Source organism: Podarcis raffonei, chromosome 11, assembly GCF_027172205.1.
Source record: "Podarcis raffonei isolate rPodRaf1 chromosome 11, rPodRaf1.pri, whole genome shotgun sequence".
NCBI lineage: Eukaryota > Metazoa > Chordata > Lepidosauria > Squamata > Lacertidae > Podarcis > Podarcis raffonei.
In genome coordinates, this window is record NC_070612.1 from 48,969,021 (window position 1) to 48,984,097 (window position 15,077).

At 44.2% G+C, this 15,077-nt stretch overlaps 1 long non-coding RNA gene across 1 annotated transcript; it reads right to left on the reverse strand.

The window, feature by feature from the left end:
• Nucleotides 1-11,621: 11,621 nt before the first annotated feature.
• LOC128423301 (uncharacterized) lies at nucleotides 11,622-12,973 on the reverse strand. Its single transcript, XR_008332720.1, has 2 exons — nucleotides 12,400-12,973; nucleotides 11,622-12,171 (listed from the first exon to the last, which is right to left on the reverse strand). It is a non-coding gene; the product is annotated as an uncharacterized LOC128423301 (long non-coding RNA).
• Between the last annotated feature and the right edge of the window lie 2,104 nt (nucleotides 12,974-15,077).

Sequence of the window (15,077 nt, forward strand, 5' to 3'; positions counted from 1 at the left end):
AAACTAGATAAAGAGGTGAGTAAAGTCCACAAGGTACGGAAATGAAAACAAAGTCATTAAGCGAAGGTGAAACCACAACAAATTTAGTTTTTATCAAAGGTCTTGAAAAGCAGCAGTTAAACAGTTGCTGTCTTAACATTTTCTAGCAAAAAGTAGGTCTTGAAACAGTTTAACCACAAGAGCAATTATAATATGAAAATCACAGTGGGGAAACCCACATCCTTTGAAATGTAGAACCAGATATCTTGGTTCACTGCAAATCCTACTCTGATCGAGCCAACTTTATTTCAATCTGGCTCGTATTACTAACTGGAGTTTGTGATCAACCACTCTCCCTGGTTCGCAAGAAGAGGCGAAAGGGAAACTAACCTGGACAAAGTCCTCCTGGAAGAGGCATTGTGTGACCCCAGAGCTTTCCATGGGTTCATTCCAGGTCGTGCATGTAGTTCTAGACTCAGGGGTGGCTTCTTAACCAGTGGCCCTTTAGATGTTGATAGACTACAAATGAGGTGAGGCAAGTCCTGGACCAATGTCTGGTGTTAGTGACGGGCTAAAAGGTAAAGGTAAAGGACCCCTGACCATTAGGTCCAGTCGTGGCCGACTCTGGGGTTGCGGTGCTCATCTCGCTTTATTGGCCGAGGGAGCCGGCGTACAGCTTCCGGGTCATGTGGCCAGCATGACTAAGCCACTTCTGGCAAACCAGAGCACGGAAACACCGTTTACCTTTCCGCTGGAGTGGTACCTATTTATCTACTTGCACTTAGACGTGCTTTCGAACTGCTAAGTTGGCAGGAGCAGGGACCGAGCAAAGGGAGCTCACTCCGTCGTGGGGATTTGAACCACCGACCTTCTGATCGGCAAGTCCTAGGCTCTGTGGTTTAACCCACAGCGCCACCCACGTCCCAGTGACAGGCTACATGACGGTTAATACAGAGCCGTCTTTCCCATTGGGCTTACTGGCGCATTGCGCCAGGGTGCCGGCCTGTGATGGCCTGGGATTCGGACTCGGAGGCTGAACCTGAGGGATCCCAGCCTGCACAGGAGTCCCCGCCTCCAGAACCAGCTGAGCCGGGGCTGGGGCTTGAGCCTGAAGGGTCCTCACCTGTGCTGGATCCTCAGGTGCAGGCACCAGCTGAGTCTGCTCTGGCTCCTGAGGTGATCGAGGACCCATTGCCTGCAGGTGCTCCTCTCCCAGCCCTGTCAGGGGAAGGTGAGGTTGCCTCTGGGTCTGGTAACCCTCCAGCCTCTCCTGAGCTGCAGAGGCTCAGGGCAGAGAGGCGGAGGGAACTAAGTTCCCGCAAGAGGAGTGCTCGCCTCCAGGCCAGGAGAGGCAAGTCACCTGAAGATTGGGGACACCCTATGCCTCGGGGCAGATAAAAGCCAGCCAGCCCCAGTCCCAGGTTGTGGGAGCAACATTGTTGGTAGCCTGTTCCTGACTGCACCCTGTCCTGCTCTTCTGCCAGAGTTCCTGACCTCACCCGACTCCCTGCCTTGGACCCAGCTTCAGCTCTGACGGACAGCCTCCATACCCCACCCTTGACCTCGGACTGGACCCATACCCTGCCACACGGTTAACCCTCGGGGCCAGCACACGACCTCTCAGGGGCGCCCCAGCGAGTGGGGGAGCTGTGCGGCTTTGCCGGCGGCCTCCCCTTTTCCTCCTGCACACCTGCCAGCTGTGCCCCGTCAACCATATGGCTGGAAGGCATGCAGCTTCCTTCCCAAGCCTCCACAGGAGGAGAGCGATCCCCGCAGAGGCTTGGGAAAAGGTCGACAACTCTGGGAAATGGGGGGTGGGGTGGGGCGCCGGAGGGATCTTTGCACCACTGCACCGGATATGCTTAAGATGGCCCTGAGTCAATCAATAAACTGAGGCTGAATTCTGGTATGATGTAAGCCCTGTGTGAGTTGTTCCCTGTTGCTTGCCTGTTCTTGGCACTGTCTTGTGAAGGAGCAGGTATGCAGCTTGGGAAATCTCTTAGATCCGTCACTGTCAACGGAGGCACAGGTGTCCTTAGTGCTGCTGAAGAGTCCTTGCCGTTTCATCTGCTACAGCTGTTCCTGACAGAGGCAGTGAGGCAGCAGGTTGCTAACCTGTAGTCTGAACTGCTGGCAATGTGCTCTACGCTGCGCTTGTCTTTCATTGATAAATTGTAGCTAGTGCAGAATGCAGCAGCCGCCGGTACATTCCTGAGCAAAGTTCAAGCGTATAAAATCCTAAATGACCTGGATTACCTTGTCCCTTAGGCAGATCACTGTGGTTATCTGGAGGAGTCATCCTGATTACCTAACATTGATTACATTTGTTTAGCTTCTTTCTACACAAACTAAACCTTTGCTTTGGGTTTTGTTATATTATTGTGTTTTTTTAAAAAACATTTTTATTAACCAATTTCCACATAACAATATTTTTTTCCTTCCCCCCCTCAACCCTCCCTCTCTCCCCCCACGGACTTCCCTCAGCTCCCCCTGCCTGATTTCTTTACGTATATTGTTTTCTGCATGTTATAAAATTCTACATATCCTTACTTTGTCTATCATAAGTTCAGCTAATAAATTTGTGAATGTCCAGTTCATTTTGTTGTCTTTTTAGATAGCTTGTAAAAAGCTCCCATTCTTCCTTGAAGTTGTCCTTTTCACATAGTTTATATGTCAATTTGGCCAAATTCCGCATAGCTCATCAATTTTTCTTGTCACAGTTCTTTCGTTGGGATTTCCTCATTCTTCCATCCTTTTGTTAACAAGACTCTTGCTACTGTCGTGGCATACATAAATAAGTTCTTTACTTTTCTTCGCAGATCTTGTCCTACAATCCCTATTTATTGTGTTTTAGGGGTTTTATGATTTGATGCTGTTTTAATGATTTTATTGTGGAGGTTCCATTATATTATTTATGAGTTTGCCGTTGAAACACACACAAACACACAAACGAATGAAGATGCTTGCTTGGACCTTACGAGTAAAAAGAGTCTCCCTCAGGGCTGACTCCCCTGTATCTGCTGGCTCAGGTGTTTGCCTCTTTCTGTCTGATAATAGTCATCCCTGATCTTCCTTTCCTTGGTGGGTAGAAGAAAGGTCCATGGCAGACAAGACATATTTTGAGGGAGAGCAGGGTTTGGAGTGTTTGTTGCAGTGTCCGTTTCAAGTGGAATTAATTTTAAATATATGCCTGATTCGCACATCACCATGATTGCTACTTCTGCTGATCTTGATTCCACAGCAAAACAGGGACATTTATGAGGTGAAATCATAATGTAAGTTTCCGCAACTGTGCCTCCAGCACCGATGGTGTGCGAAACTCAGCACTTAAATATAATTGATATTCTGAAACATGTTTAGGTGGCTGATTTATGGTTGTCAGGGTAGAGTCTGAAAACATATGAGGACACCACCTTGCTGAAGCTAAGAAGGTAGAGCAGCCGCTTACATACAGTGGTACCTCGGGTTAAGTACTTAATTTGTTCCGGAGGTCCGTACTTAACCTGAAACTGTTCTTAACCTGAAGCACCACTTTAGCTAATGGGGCCTCTTGGTGCCACCGCGCCGCCAGAGCACGATTTCTGTTCTTATCCTGAAGCAAAGTTATTAACCTGAAGCACTATTTCTGGCTTAGTGGAGTGTGTAACCTGAAGTGTATGTAACCTGAAGCATATGTAACTCAAGGTACCACTGTATTGCCAGAAAAGGAAGAAAACGCATCTCTGAAAGGAGGGACAGACGAGGATATGGATTTGCATATATTAATTTATATGTCATGGGGCAGATTTAGAGTTTAAAAAGAAAAAGGTAAAGGTAAAGGACCCCTGACAGTTTAGTCCAGTGGCGGACGACTCTGGGGTTGTGGCGTTCATCTCACTTTACTGGCCGAGGGAGCCGGTGTTTGTCCGCAGACACTTTTTCTGGGTCATGTGGCCAGCATGACTAAGCTGCTTCTGGCACAACGGAACACCAAAACCAGAGCAGCGTGCAGAAACACCGTTTACCTTCCCGCCGGAGCGGTACCTATTTATCTACTTGCACTTCGTGCTTTCGAACTGCTAGGTTGGCAGGAGCTGGGACTGAGCAACAGGAGCTCACCCCGTTGCGGGGATTCAAACCGAATAGGACAGTGTTCTGGGATTTTAAATTGGCCACAACTTTTATTGATTACAGATGTAGGTAGGCTTTTGATCAGGCATTGGGTGTATATCCATTTTTGTCCTCCATATGGAGGGCTGACACTTCAGCAGTGTCGCTTCTGACAGGGCAAATTCGAACCTTGCGATGCCGGCTGGCTGGGAGGCATTCTTGGCTGTGGCAAAGTCATTTCTCCCTCTGGGGATGTGAAGGGCTTCTGTGCCAGGCCCGTCATGGAATTTTACTCAATATTGATCCAGAGGAGATTCCAATATGTAGTTAGCAGAGTAACAACTTTAAACACATTGCAGAATTCCCAGAAAAATAGACCAGAGGCAATTAATATTTCATCCAGCAGAGCTTTACTGCTACTGAAAGCAAATGGGCATAATGGTCACAAATCCAGTACATTCAGGATTGGCACTGTCCATAAGAAATCCAGTTTCAGCAGATTTAACTTAAACTTACAATAACTTGTAATAAGTCTAAACCTTAACACTAAGCAAACTATGTACCAGAAGGAAGAGATAGAAAAAGAAAATGAAACCCAGGCTCCTTCTGGCCTATTACAGTGGAACCCCTACTTACGGACATAATCAGTTCTGGAGGTCTGTCTGTAAGTCGATCTGGGTCGCGGGTAGAAGTGCCGTTGTGTGCAGGCACATTTGGCGGCAGCACGCTTCTGCGCATGTGCAGACGGTGGCAGCCGCTTCTGCGAGTGCGTAAATCGCAGCAAGCCCAGTATTTTTTTTCTGGATTTGCCATGGTCACGACTTGGATTGGGCCCAAGTAGAGGCGGTCGTAAGTAGAGGTTCTACCAGTGAAACCTCTACTTACAACCGTAATCTGTTCCGGAAGTCCAGTCATAACTAGAAACATACATAAGTAGAGGCTCACTTTTCCATAGAAAGTAATGGAAAAGTGAATTGATCCATTTTAGACGATGAAAACACCCCCTAAAACAGCAATTTAACATGGATTTTACTGTCTAACGAGACCATAGATCCATAAAATGAAGGCAATGATCAATATACTGTACTATAAAATAAATAAGAAATTAAAAAATGAAATGTAAATGAAAAAATTAACATTTATTTTTTTTCTTACGTGCACTGAGGGTGGGTGGGCTTACCTGGCTACAACCTGGGGGTGGGGCAGTAAAGTGCTGATTCACTTCGGCCAGGGTCACTTTTTTTTCTTGCCAGGCCAGGTTCTTCTTTGGAATTCCTCAGGTTAGTTTCTCGGTGGGTTTTGGGGCTGCAGTGCACCCTCTGTGCCTCTTGCAGGTGGCACCTCTTCCACTGCTTCGGGGGTGGGATGGGGGCCCTCTCCCTAGCAGCAGAGGCCTCAGCGCTGCTCCACAGCCGGCAGGGCGAGCTCCGGGCTGCTGGCAAGGCCTCTGTTCGTATCTAAAGGAAAGTTCTTAAGTCGAAGCACCTACTGAAGGTCGTAACTGGAATCGTACGTAAGTAGAGCCATACGTTAAGTCCAGGTTCCACAGTACAGTGGTACCTCGGGTTAAGTACTTAATTCGTTCCGGAGGTCCGTACTTAACCTGAAACTGTTCTTAACCTGAAGCACCACTTTAGCTAATGGGGACTCCTGCTGCTGCCGTGAGGCCGGAGCACGATTTCTGTTCTCATCCTGAAGCAAAGTTCTTAACCTGAAGCACTATTTCTGGGTTAGCGGAGTCTGTAACCTGAAGCGTATGTAACCTGAAGCGTATGTAACCTGAGGTACCACTGTAGGCATAAGGTTAAAAAGGCAGCATATGCATAAAGAGTAAAATACATACATTGCAGAAATCAAAAGTTATGTAAAGTGATCGTGTTCAAAATGAACAAGATATAATATTGGCTATTGCTTTACTTTCCTCATTCCGGCTGAAAACTGGTTATACAATAAAGATGGAGAACTGGTCATTCCACTTGCTAAAGCTTGGAAGTGTTGTTTACGTGACTTTAAAAGTTCTTAAACTTTTTCTTCCTTACTAAGTTACCTCTGTTATAAGAAAAAAACTGCTCTTTTTCCCTTATGGGGTACCCAAGAGCCCATACAGAGTCCTCTTTTTAGGTTCTCTATCTATAGGAAAAAATAACAGAGGCCAACCAGAGAATATTGAGAAGCAAGGCAGCTAGTAAGCCTGATCTTTATTAAAGCTGTTGCAACAGGGTGCTCCCCCCATACACTGGGCGGTGGGGGAGGAGACCTCGAGCACAGGCGCACAAGTCCTTATATAGACATTTGAAATTGCCCACCCTGGAGAACAAGACCACCCCCAAAAGCATCATAAATACATCACAGAATACATCACAGAAGGGGTGTAGCCCAGACCACTCCCTTAACACATCAGAAAAGGAGCAGAAATCTGGGTGTGTTGTTTCTTCCTGTCTGGCAGGTTACCTGATCGGATGAAATGGCATCCTGGCCACTCTTTTGTTATGATAACGAATTCCTGACTCTAGGTCACAGGCTCACACCCTGATCATATCTTGAATGTGCCCTTAAGACAGGATTTGTGAGGGCAGGATTTGTGAGGAAAGAGACAATGGGGAGGTTTCCCACTTTGACCTTGCAGAGAAATATTTGAGGTCAATTTGTTCAGGACCTTTTCTATGGGGTTTCAGACATGTGGTTTATATATACAGTTATGAACATTTATTTTTTCATATACGATCTTAAAATTCTTATAAAACCTCCTACGCCTATTTATGTCTGCAATTGTTCATATGTGCAGTAGGCAAGACAGCGAGAGAGACGGGGGTGGAATCTAGACGCGTATTAAAAACGTTGTGAAAATGTTTCTTTAAAAAAAACGTTTTGAAAAAATATATTGAATTTGCTATAGCTCACCATCACCGTAAAGTGTCTCATTTGTATAATGCCCTTTACAGTACACTTAAAACGTTTTATTTGCAGCTGTGTAGCTGAGTCCTGGGACGCGGGTGATGCTGTGCTCTAAACCAATGAGCCTAGGGTCTTTATATCCACTCAGTTGCCAAGTGCTTTTGTGACATCATAAGAAACCCACAGCCAATGGCAACAGCTGGGGAGGCATCATCTTCATTGCTTTGAGCCTCACAATGGCAGGTGGACCTATCAGTGATTGTGTGCTTGTTTATTTGGGACATGGGTGGTGCTGTGGTCTAAACCACTGAGCCTCTTGGGCTTCCCAATCAGAACGTTGGCGGTTTGAATCCCTGTGACGGAGTGAGCTCCTGTTGCTCTGTCAAAGTTTCTGCTAACATAGCAGTTTGAAAGCATGCCAGTGCAAGTAGATAAATAGGTACCACTGCGGCAGGAAGGTAAACGGTGTTTCTGTGTGCTCTGGTTTCTGTCACAGTGTCCCATTGCACCAGAAGTGGTTTAGTCATGCTGGCCACATGACCCGGAAAAACTGTCTGCGGACAAACATCGGCTCCCTTGGCCAGTAAAGTGAGATGAGCTCTGCAACCCCAGAGTCGTTCACGACTGGACTTAACTGTCAGGGGTCCTTTACCTTTACCTGAGTCCACTGAAAGGGCCAAACTGAAGCTATACCTCCATGATAGCTGACACTCATCTATGGAAACAGATCCATTGATTGATTTCACTCCATTTCCCAATAGAGGCATTGCAGTCAGCTAACTGAATCCATCTAGTTTTGCCATGACCTGAAGATAATCAGCAGGTGCGCCAAGGGGGGTGGGTGGGTGGGGACAGGCCCCCCAAATTATGCAGTGGCTGTGCGCACACGCCACAGGGTGTGCTCACATCACATGTGCAAACACGGGGCATCCACATCACAGATAAGCACGCCCAGTGCTCTGAGATAGCCACAGAACCACCCACATTTCATATTTATTTATAACATTTCTCATCACAGCACGGTGTTTTCCTTGCTTCCTACTCCTCCTTCGCAGAAAACCTTGCAAAAAACCCAAAAAACAAACCCCATGTAAAAGGACTTTTATGACATCACAACCCCGTTGCCCTGGGAACCTCCTCCTCCTTCTAGGCTTGCCATACATGAGGAAAATTCCTGCCATGTCCTGGTTTTTGGGTGTAAAAATGGTGTCGGGGGGAATCTGCAAAATGTCCGGAAAAACTCAGGTGTATGGAAAAAGCAGCTTAAAATTACAACAATTTTGGTGGTTCTCTTAAAAAAAAGCCCAACAACTTTACGGGTGTCAGGAATTTTACCTTTTGAAATATGGCAACCCTACCTTGATTACCTGTTGGGCCTTTTGCCTTGTAAGATGGCTTAATGGCATGTTTTTTGGATATCCCCTTAAATTCTACTCAAGGAAAAAATGCCTTTGGTTTTTCCCAGGAAATAAATATTTGTTAAACTGTGAAACCTTTTATATATATGTACCCAGAAGTAAGCCCCATTGAGCCCGGGCGGCTGCCTAAGAAAGGGAATTGAAGCCAGCACGAAACATCTGGAGGGGACCTCAACTTCCTCAGCACCGCACACAATTTTATTCTTTTGGCTCTGAGGTTATGTGTGCACACAGACTCTTTCACTTCAGTGCCAGCTGCTACACAGAGCTGTTTAATGCTGTAATCCTAACTCTATGGCAACTTTATATTGTGGCAGGTGCAGCAAGGCAGCTTGTTCTGTAGCTCTTGTTCTTAAGGCATCCCTTCTGATTACAACAGACTGGGGAAAGCGGAGAGGAAAAACCTATATCTTTAAAGGCCTGAAATGTGTAAAAAAAGAGAGGACACTGCTCTTTAATGTTTTTATAAAGCACCAATAGGGTGTGGTATGAATGTATACTGTACATAGCAGCAGTTGCTACAGTTTTAAGTCTCCTCTGAGGTGTGCCTGGATTCCTCCTGAATATTTTTCCAGAAACTCCAATGATCAGACATGGTTCAGGTAGACTTTATTTCTTTACCTTTTCAAAGGACTACGTACATGCTCCTTTATTCAATTTAGCATTCATTGGTGCCTTGTCCTTCCTTCCTTCCATCGTCTTTTTCTTTCTTTCTTTCTTTCTTTCTTTCTTTCTTTCTTTCTTTCTCTTTCTTTCTTTCTTTCTCTTTCTTTCTTTCTTTCTTTCTTTCTTTCAAAAAGCACAGTGCATTTTTAATTTTCTCAAACCTCTCCTGGATTGAAGGATGAGGAAGACATTGTGACATCACAGAACCAACCAATCAGCATCATGTGCACCAGAGGCCAGCTTCTGCTGACAATGAGTCGAATTAGTTTCCTGAAGCTCAACTCTGGAAAGCGATAGGGATAGCTGACCAGAGCATGGTGAGTATGCTTTCAGAGTTGTTCTAATGTAAATTTGCAAATTCCAAACTTAAAAATGGAAAGCGTAATGCTGGTGGTCAACAAAAGAGGTTCAAAGAATCTCTCAAGGCAAATCTTTAAAAATGTAGTATAGACACTGACAACTGGGAAACACTGGCCTGCAAGCACTCCAGTTGGAGAACAGCCTTGACCAAAGGTGTCATGGACTTTGAAGACGCTCAAACTCAGGACGAAAGGGAGAAACATGCCAAGAGGAAGGCACGCTTGGTAAACCCTCACCATGATCAACTCCCACTCGGAAACCTATGTCCCCACTGTGGAAGGATGTGTGGATCCAGAATTGGCCTCCACAGCCACTTACAGACTTTGTTAAAAGCCTTTGTATTTCAAATTCTTTTTTAACATTCATCTGCTGGGGAGGAGGAATTTTCTCTTTTGATTCAGAATTGACCATGTTGGCTTTTCTTGGCAATTGGCCATGTACATGTATATTTCATTTAATAGCACTATGGCTACTGCTTCCAACTGGCTTAACAGCACTTCTTATACCTCGTGCCAGATTCTAGGGTCACCACCCCTTTGATCAGTTCCATGAGCAACTGTTCTAGGGCAGAGTCATATTAGGGTATCTAGAAATTTTTTCTTTTCATTGTGACTGGTGCACATATGTAGCCAATCTACGTGAGACTAGTTCTAGTAGCCTATTACCATCTTAATCAACATTTCTTCTTATGGATGCTTCCTTGATTTCATTCTTCATCCTAATATTTCCTTGAGCATTTTCATCAGTGATACGATAGCACACCCCCTGTACTATATTATTCTTAGGGCCTGGTTCACCACCCACAATGTTTCTGTGGAGTAGTCTGTCCCTTTTGGGATTTCTAGCATGTTGGGCTCAGTCAATGACCTCTTTAATATACAGAATGATACCAGCTACAGTACATTCTTCTCTGACCTTCCTAAAGCATTGTATCCAGATATAACAATGTCCCAGTGGTTTCTCTATTCCTCCAGTTTTGCATTATTCCTATTATATCAATGCAGTCCTCTAAGACTAAGCACTCTGTTTCACCCATCTTGGCTCAGAGGCTTCTAGCATTAGCATATAAACACTTGTATATTCTCTAAGGGACTATGTTTCTTGCTTTTGGACCTGTGGTGCTTTGGCCTTGCTGAATTACTGTCCTTTGCTCCTGCACTCACAATGCCTAGTTGTAGTCATTTGCCTCCAGAGGCATTTACTTATGAATTACATTCCATTTCTATTACTCCAGAACATGAGATGATACAGTTAATCTCGTATAATTTCCTGATTTTTCTCTATAACCAATGCTTCCTGACTTCATTTTATCTGCAGATTTCACCACTCCACATGTACTTTAGATTTCTAGCAAATGTTAAAGACTATATATTTCTGTCCGTGTTTCCTTGAAAAAGCACTCTCTTGAAGTCAGGGGGACTTCTTCCAAGTAAACATTCCTAGGTGCAAAATGTGGGTTGCCACAGCTCTCCTGAGGTTCTAATGCTGAGATTTAGATCAGGATTAGTGCTTGTGAGAGGAAGCTGGTTTGCACTGATGACTAACAGACGAAAGAGGAAGTCTACCAAATCAGTGTATGGTGAGTCAAAAATGGAAAGCTAGATTTATTGTGAGCAGTGTGAATAAGGAACAAAGGATTACCACCTTTTCCAATGTAGGGAGACCTACATTGGCTCCCAGACGTTTCTGAGCACAATTCAAAGTGTTGGTGCTGACCTTTAAAGCCCTAATCGGCCTCGGCCCAGTATACCTGAAGGAATGTCTCCACCCCCATCGTTCAGCCCAGACACTGAGATCCAGCTCTGAGGGCCTTCTGGTGGTTCCCTCACTGGGGAAAGTCAAGTTACAGGGAACCAAGCAGAGGGCCTGCTCGGTGGAAGCGCCCGCCCCGTGGAACGTTCTCCCATCAGATGTCAAGGAAATAAACAACAATCTGACTTTTAGAAGTACTTTATTTCAAAAATACTTTTTGAAAACTCTGTATGCTAAAATAGGAACTTCAAAAGAGCTTCAAAATTTTCAGTTATGATAAGGAAAAGCATAGTACATAAAATATTAGCCATAGCTCTTCTGCCTCATGAAATATTGTTTTGATTCATTTTAACCCAAACTAGTTTCAGTATGAATTGAAAAAAGAACTTGACTATATTTTAAGACCATAATGTAGACATGGCCTTATATGCCTATTCAGTTTGCCCTGAATTACTTTGCAGGTGCAATTATGTAATTCTTAATCCATATCATTTTCTGAATAAGCTGCCTGCCATTTCCTCTATGTTGCTACATTTCCCTTCAAAGTTCATCAAATTTGTAACATTAGTTTCTGAATGATGCATTATGCATCAATAAAACAAGTGATTTGTTTCAGTTACCTTTTCGTGTGTGTAGTCTTTTATACATACAGTACTGGGGTTATGCTTTACCCCAGGGGATGGGAATCTCTGGCCCTCCAGAGATGTAGTTAAGACTGCAGCTCCCATCACCCTTGACCAATGACTATGGTGGCTGGGGCCAACATCTAAAGAGTCCCAGGTTCCCCATTGATGTTCTACCCTCTGCCCCCATGCTAAAGTGCCAATTCAAACCCAGTTAAGATCTTTATTATTAAATTTTTACAACACCCTTCACCTAAAAATTGCAGGGCTGTTTGCAATATAAAACCATAAAAATGCATACCATAGCAACAAACAAAAACACCCCCCTACAGTTTAAAAAGCCATAGATTATTTGTGGGATGTAAAACTGCAGTCAAGTACAGTGGTACCTCGGGTTACATACGCTTCAGGTTACAGACTCCGCTAACCCAGAAATAGTGCTTCAGGTTAAGAACTTTGCTTCAGGATGAGAACAGAAATTGTGCTCTGGTGGCGCGGCAGCAGCAGGAGGCCCCATTAGCTAAAGTGGTGCTTCAGGTTAAGAACAGTTTCAGGTTAAGTACGGACCTCCAGAACGAATTAAGTACTTAACCCGAGGTACCACTGTACATTCCTACAGTAGACATGTGACTTGAAGAGGGTGTGGTCTGTTGTACTAGCATGGAGGAGCACACAGCCTCCATGTTCTGATCAGTGTGTGTGTTCTCCATTTTGGATGTTGCTGTATGTTTGGAGAAGTGACTGCTTTGCCACAGTCACTTGGGACTAACTTCTTTATGGAATAGTTCTAGTTGTTAAGTAACCTAAGCCAGCCTTCAGGGATATGTCTGTGAACCTGAATGAATCTGTGAGTAAACTATTTTTATATTAACGTTAATCAGATTCTTGTGTTTATTCTTTTTAAGAGGTAAAGGCAAGAGATTTTACCAGGAAGGAATCTTTAATAGTAAGACTCAGATGAGTCAGCAACAAGCTGATCGCTGCGTAATTTAAAAAGAGAGATGTTTGGAACTCTGCTAGAATATGGGACTTGCTAGCGCAAGTTCGGAAGGATATTATTAAATAATATATTCTCTCCTGCCTCCCTATTCATCCCATTATTTAGCGTATTTACTCGAGTCCAATACGCCATCAAATCTAATGCACACCTCAATTTTCAAAGCCAAAAAAGTATTTGCTGGCGAAAGTAAATGTGCCATCGAATCTAATGCACAACTTAAATTTTTGCAATGTGATTTGGCAAAAAAAAAAAAAGGTGTGCATTAGATTCAAGTAAATACAGTAATTAGTCAAAGGCCTGGGAGACGGGGAATGTTTTTGCCTGGCACCTAAAGATAATGAAGGCAGCAGACGAGCCACCATGGAGAGAGCATACCACAAATGGGAAGCCATTGTAGAAAAGGCCTGTTCTCATGTTGCAACCCTCTGGAGTGAGCGCACAGAAAGGGCCTCAGATGGCGATTGCAGAGTCCAGGTTGGTTCACATGCGGAGAGGCGATCCTTGAGGTATTGCGGTCCTGAGCCATTTAAGGCTTTATAGGTAAAAGCCAGCACTTTGAATTGGACCCGGAAACTAATTGGCTGCCAGTGCAGTCCGACTAGGATTGCTTAAACTGTCTTGCCCCAGTGAGCAACTTGGCCTCTGAATTCTGCATGTGCTGAAGCTTCCCAACCATGTTCAGAGGCTGCCACACATATTATCGCACGATAATACATTTCTCTCTCTCTTGGTTTTTAGTCTCCAAGGAAAGGTGCACAAGAGATCAGAACCCAGCTTTCCTATACAGTCATACCTTGGGTTACAGACGCTTCAGGTTGTGTTTTTTTGGGTTACGGACATGCCAAAACAGGTTACTTCCAGGTTTCGGCAGTCGCGCATGCGCAGAAGTGCTAAATTGCACTTTGTGCATGCGCTGAATCGCAACCCACACATGCACAGATGCGCCACTGGGGGTTCTGAACACTGCGGGTTGCAAACATGAATCCCGCCCAGATCACATTCACAACCCGAGCGTCCACTGTATGTCGTGTACAGGACAGCCGTTGACAAATAATGTTAGCAGTGGCTTACCAGCCCCTCTTCAGAATTGCATATTTTTTATCGGAAGAGAACCTGCCAATGAGTTTTTGTTTTCCTTACGGGGGATACAACATTTAGATCTGCTCAGTATTGACTTATAAATCTTAGTTCGTCTTGTGTCCATTGCCTCCAAGCAAAATGCCAAGAAAACTCCACCTGTTGCAGAATGGAGGCCTCTCTTCGCTGAAGCAAGGGGAAAATTGTAGCTTCGCAGAAATGGGAGTACATATTTACAGGGGGCAGAGGACCTGGTAGGCTGTAACGAAACGGCCACTTGCTCCCACTTTCCTGGCAAGGTAGGACAGGTGGGGAGGCACTCCCTTCACAGAATTTCCTAAATCTGAATACATGTCATCTGAATTTATTTGCGGAGAAAAGGCAGGCCTTTTTTTAGAAGACTCCCCTTTTCCTCCTCAAACCTTGGAGCGCGGATTGAAAGGCCAGTTAGCACTGCAACAGTCAAATACGTTTTCATTTTCTTTATGTTGTGAACTGCCCTGTGAGGTTCAGCTGAAGGGAAGTGTACAAACGTAAGAACTAACAAGACAGAGAGCAGCAAAAGGCGTCCCTGTCAATGGAGAGGTGTACGGCCAAGTGACTTTATCATTATCTTTATATTTATGATTTTCAGCTATTTCAATAGTCATTTTACATTCAGTTTAACATTTCGAAACCTGACTTCCTTCTTCCTCTTTGTGCCGTTCCTTAATTTATTTTATCATTTCCTGCCTATTCTAAATTCTTTTATTCATCGACTTTAACTATTTACTCTTATGAAACTGCTGGTTATTACAATAATCCTGCCAATGCCATTATCTGTCTGCAAATACATAAACCATTCCCATTCTTTCATTAAAAGTTTGCTATGTTGTTGCCGGGAATATTTCTTCATTCCACTTTTCGGGTGCCTGCAGAAGAACATCCTTGGCAGAAAAGGACAAGACCGTGTGTGTGTGTGTATATATATATATATATATATATATAGATAGATAGATAGATACACGTACATCTGTATACACAAATTTTCAGTTTTGCCATTTAAAATACTCATTTAAACATCCTTAAAATATCATTGACTTCCCTTCTTCTCTTTCCACTATTCATTTTGCATATCATAAATCCCAGCATATTTTACAAAAACTAAACCATTCAGTATTCCATTATTGTATCCATCAAAACGGGACGAGACCCTTTCGACGGGGCGCCTGAAGCCCT